This window comes from Boleophthalmus pectinirostris, unplaced genomic scaffold, assembly GCF_026225935.1.
Source record: "Boleophthalmus pectinirostris isolate CB_2022bp ecotype Guang Dong unplaced genomic scaffold, ASM2622593v1 HiC_scaffold_5, whole genome shotgun sequence".
In the NCBI taxonomy this organism is placed as follows: Eukaryota; Metazoa; Chordata; class Actinopteri; order Gobiiformes; family Gobiidae; genus Boleophthalmus; species Boleophthalmus pectinirostris.
Window position 1 is genome coordinate 20842734 of NW_026571404.1, and position 5937 is coordinate 20848670.

A 5937-nucleotide genomic window follows, 5' to 3' on the forward strand; every position below is an offset into this window, starting at 1 on the left:
CACACATAACTGCCCTACTGCGCCAGTGTGTGTCACCCCATAGCAACACAGGAGAAAAGTGCTAAAGTCAACAAACATCTGTTGAGTAATAATTCCAGCCTGTTTTTACAGTAGCACCTAAGTAGACTCTTATATGAAGTGAGTGGCACCTCCAGCTGATGGGGTGGAGTAAACTACCACATACCTATACTACTACATATACATAGTCTATGTATAGTCAATCCACACATTGACCTGTTCTACACTTATTCTGGCACAGTCAATTTAATTGTTTAATTCATACACATACAAAGTAATTTAATGCCCTTTACAGAACAACATAGGCACTTTAAAAACAATGTATACATGTCAGTCAATAAAAACTAAATTCATCAATATAAAATTTATTAAACTGCCGTAACAACAGCACATAAGTAATGAACAAGAGGGGTCCCAAGTGACCCCTGGTGCACACCACAGGGCAATTTAGTGTGACAGGTATTGATTTCTTCTAGATAGGACTTCAGTTAATTGAGGACAGTGCCGGAGATGCCCACCCTGTCCACTAGTATCTGTAAGATTCCATGATGAAAAGTGCCAAAACAGCATTCAGATCTAGCAAGATTAAGACCCGATCTGTTATATGTGTTACACATTTTCATTAAATACCTAATCCTACCACAGTATGTCTTCTTTAAGGGAAAAAATCCATTGCATTAGTTTCTTGTTACTGTGCCTCTTTACTGAATGATCAAAAAATAGCATTGGCTATAGATTTTTTTTTTTTTTGCTGGACCTCAAAATATGACAATGGAGTGCAGCGGAAGAGGTGATGGACCCTATATGGGATGTACCACTGCAACATAACCATGGCAGATAAAAAAAAATAAAAAATCCTACCAATAGCTAGAAAGAGCCGGTCTGAAGGTCAGCCAGAGGAACTCATTATGGCTGTACAAGGTCTTGAGGAGCAAAGCAACAGAAGCTCAGAGCTAGAGCTTAGGTATAGCCTGTGCAAAGAGGTCCCTGAGAGAATCCAGCATAAAACTGTATGGTGTAAAATGCTGGGAGAGAAAGCATATATGGAGCGTTATAACCAAGTGGTGACCATAGCGTACAGAAACACCTGTGCTTGGTAAAGACTGGAGACACCAAAGTCAAAGTGGAAAACACCTCCAAAGTGAGAATGGCCAAGTCAGGATCCTGTGGGACTTCCAGATACAGATTGACAGAATGGTGATGACAAACCAAAAACCAACCACGCATATTTGACAAACAGCAGAGGAAAGCTGTTGTGTATACATGTGCGCGTTGCTGTTGTTGTTCTTTTACATCATATAAAATGTTTCACCCAAGCTGCTCTCTTCACACTGAGAGACGAGACCAACCCCACTTGTGTCATGTATTTTCAATCTGCGACACCTCCTACCTCCGTGACCCAGCCTCCTCCTGTACTTATTCATGAACCTTTGTGTTTGCACCTAAGCACATATGTCACATTCATGTGGTTATTGAAACCTTGGCAATGCCTGCCTCATATATAATTGATTGAAGGAGTCATACAAGGAAATTTTTTTTTCTCTTTATGGTAATATTTTGACCCGATGCAACCCTCCACAGTGTAGATTGATTGTGTACAAAGACAAGTCAGGTATCTTATATATGTTCCTTGTTCGTGTTAAAGGGCCTATACCTGATTTTAATTTACAAGATAAATGCTCTTACAAGATACATTGTTTGGTAAAAGTTGCAAAATAAAAAAAAAAAATCTAAACTGTAAAATATAATATATTAATTATACGTAGCATTTTCTTGAGTAATGACTAATACAGAAGCTACTGACAAGGTTATCTTCCATCTAATCAAGTACTTTTTTTTTTACTAAGAATTATGGGAAATCAACTGCCTCAAACTATCCCAGACACTTCATTTTTTTTGTCATGGTCCATTTTCAAGATAAAGAAACCAACAGGCAGACAGGCATGGAAAAACTATATGGAAACAACTTCATGACACATGAACACAGACAGATATTCATACAGTTGTGTCTGTATCATGGTCCATTTCACAGTGGCAGAAAGTCAGAGAGAAAGTGATTTAGTCAAAAGTAAAACATGTTTCTGACTCATGGTTGAAATCAGGCACAGGCCTTTTAAGGCCCTCTTGCCTCGTGCCCTTTAACCACACACACTTCCGGGTCTTGCTGCGTGCTGTTGTACAGTGCCATAGATGTGTGGAGCTGTGTGCCTTGCTTCTGTCAAACCTGTGTCTGTTTTGCTGTTGTAAAAGCTCCTGTGGAGTGGCTGTCCATCTATCTCCACTCTCCACTGTCTGCCTGAGCTCAGCTCCATGACACCCGTCCACTTTATGTCATGACTCACTGGCTTGTTGTGCCTATGTGGTGATCTGTGCTGTGTTGGAGCTAACTTGGCTCCACAGCAGTCTGATATGTGTATCACTCTGAACTGAGTTCTTTGAGCATTTGGAAAACACAGAATGTCATGGCGACTATTTGAATCTGACTGGTCGAAGTGTCACAATAGTGGAAAAAGTCAAAAAATCTACATCCAGCTGAGAGAAAAGCACAAACATATATTTCGTGTCCACAAATGTACAAAGAGTTTACCTTCTTCACAAACAAAATCATCCCTATTTTTGCTAAAAATAGGGATGTTTGGGAGCTTCACCTTTGGCTTCCCCGCAAACTTCAGTGCTGCTCTGTGATTGGTTGGCCTCCACCTGTTGGGCCCTATGGCACCAGCAGGGCACATGCTAAGAGAGATTCTTGTGAGTTTGTGAACTCACAAATATCGTGAGAATCCATCTTGTTATCAACTGCTGCATTTTGTCTTGTTTGTCTTAACTTATTGTTCCTGTTTTATGGAATTTTTCAGACTGTGTCAAAGAGATGCAGGAGCCTGAACCTGCCTGTACTATGGAAATGTATATGTGACTGTTTACCTTATAGTCTTAAACCAAACCCAGCTAATGAAAACAAAATAAGAAATACATATCTGTACATACACACATACATACATACATACATACATACATACATACATACATATATGCCTTTTTTGTAATTGAAGAGTCTCTGTTAAGTCAGTTAATGAACCATTGTGACCTTTTCTTGTTTAGTTTAGTTTAGTTATATTTATTTTCTAGAATTATTTTTAATCAGTCCCCTCCACTTGCCTTGCCACATATAGTGCTGCGCAGAAATGTATTAAAATTACCTGCACTGTGGAGCAGGTGATTTTGTATTTATTTGTGTTTGTATTTTTTTATTTTTTTATACATTTTTTTTTCATGTTTGAAATGAGTTTGAGTTTCTGTTGTGAGGGGAAGAGAGTTCCAGAGGGTGGAGGCAGCGATGGTATGGCTGGGTCCCCCCAGGCCCAGTGCACACTAGATACATTAATCTTGTTTACTGGACTGTACTTCTCTGAGTGCTCAAAAATCACCACATTGCTATTTCCCCCGGATTGCTATGTCATTTGGAAACCTGTGAGTATCCTGCACAGTTTTAAATCCATAACTAATCATCAGACTCATTCTGAGCAGGTCTGCTCTCAAATTGCAATCACTACAAATGTGTAGCATGACGCCTCTGTTAGTAAATGTCTGCTAAAAGGCATTTTTCCCCTTCATAGTTCATGGCTTTATTTTCATTATTTTACATTCTGCAATATGAAATACAAATGCCAATTCAACAGAGAACAAAATCAAGCTAATGTTAATTTTAATTTCTCCCTTTTTTAAAAGCTATACCAGAGGCAGAGGTGAAACCTGTTCTTCCCCTGGCCTTTGCTTAGCTTACCTGTGGTCTCTTGTCTTCTTCAATTCAAATCTGGCTCACTGTCAGACAGCATTAATGTAGATAGCATCTAGTGGTGGAATGTGAGAATACAACAGCCAATCAAATTACAAAGAGGGACTACTAGTATAACTGGTGTTTAGATTTTAACATGTGGTAGTTTTTTTCACTATAATTTTGACTCATGATTTTCATTGCTTGCTATGTGCTATTATTAGAATATATAGTAAGTGCCCTACTTAATATTTAAGTACAGGCATTTTTACTCTGAAATCACCATATAGTTTTATGATCAATAGTCAATCAGTTATTGTTCTAGCTATATTACATATATTAGATAGCATACATAGCAGCTATACTCAAGAAAGTGGGATGAGAATCATCTCAGGCCAAAGTTTACGGTACGTAATTTACAAACAAAAACTGATGTTTAACTTGACGGTCTCTTAATAAGATTAAGAAAGATAAGAAATAGGGCTATTTGTAATTCATGACTAATGTATGCCCAGGGCTTGATAAATCAGTACAATATAGAATGAGCAACCAGATAGCAGTGTACATTTCTATGGGTATAAAATAATTACATTTTGAGGTAGCAGTGATTATTAGTTAGAAATCTCTTACTTACACTTTAAAGACTGTGACCAAATTAATGTCCCTACTGTTGTGTTGTATTTAGAGGCAGTCTCTGGCACGTGGAGAGAGGACACAGTACAGAGAAAAGAACCATTTAAGCCCACACAAGACTCGTGCCATGATTGATGGCTCTCCTCCAGCTCTGCCAGCAGGTCCACTGGCACACAGCCAAACATATTTAGCAGGTTTACTTGGACCCCTTCTGTTCTGAGGTGCCCTCGGTCATAACCACAACACACAGCTAAGAATAACGTAATCCAAACAAGCTTGTTAAGATGTCCTGTGAGGAAAGATAAAGATTTAATACTCCCTGCAGCTCTCATATATAAGATACAGCCCTCACTTTATTACACACTATACTATACTGCACAGTCTACATTTTAGTCACTCACAGTAGTAAATATTTGTCATAGTTTTGCATCAGTCAAAAACATTGCATGTATTGAGCTCCGTGTCATCAGTACACACAGAGTACAGCACAAAATGCTTCTATCTCTATGAGAATGTTTGGATGTGAGGCTCCTGTTGACGATGTGCCACCTCCAGAGAATAACATATAGTAAATCCCATCAATAACTATTCTGGAAATGTGACAAGCTTTGGTCCTTGTTTACTTGATGGTTAATATTATTTAATTATCTTCACCCATGTTTATGGTAAATGTCTTTATAATTACTGGGCTTATCCACATGAAACAAAAGATGACACAATTTCAATGTCAAGCTTTAATCTGTCAGAATAAATAAATAAATTGGAACAATTGTTCACAGTAGCTTCAGAATGTGGTGCCATTATTAGTCATATAAGTCACAATGTCATCATATAAAATTATATAAATATAAAGTTATTGTAGAACCAAAACAAGCAGAAGTAAATGCTTGCATCTTTTTAATTCATTTTAAGTAATAGGATCTTTGACCTTAACAAAAACATATTCTTTATTCAAATAACAATGTAGAATGGACTGTGGTCATTTCTTTTTAAATTGAAATAAGGAGTTGCGTATTTTCATGTTCGTGTAGCCAATTCCTTGACAAGCATAATATATGTTTGTGTTTCATGTGTTTCAAACACACTCTAAAACAAACCCCTGTTTGAAAAACTTGTTTGTGTGTTTCTTGTAAAAACTATGACTCTCCCACAGAGAAAGGTTCCTCCTTCTTAAAATATTATATTGTCAATTGTCAATTGAAGAATGTGAGCTTAAAAAAGTATTATGGCCCCTAAGTTTCCTGTTTCAGCTTTGAAACAGAATTAATTTTAACCATAGTTTTATAACCACCAACTATCCTCTCTTCTCTCTGTCTGAAAAACATGTTGATTCTAGCACCCCAAAAGGAAACCACCCACAACGAATGACTGCTTTTAGCCAAAGTTCCATCACATGTCCAACTGCGGGAAAGATCCTAAAGGAAAAGGCCATCTACAATGAGGTTTGAGCTCAAACTTGAAAGACTTCATTGAGGGTTAAAGCCAAACGCTTCTTTGAGTGCATCAATAGACCA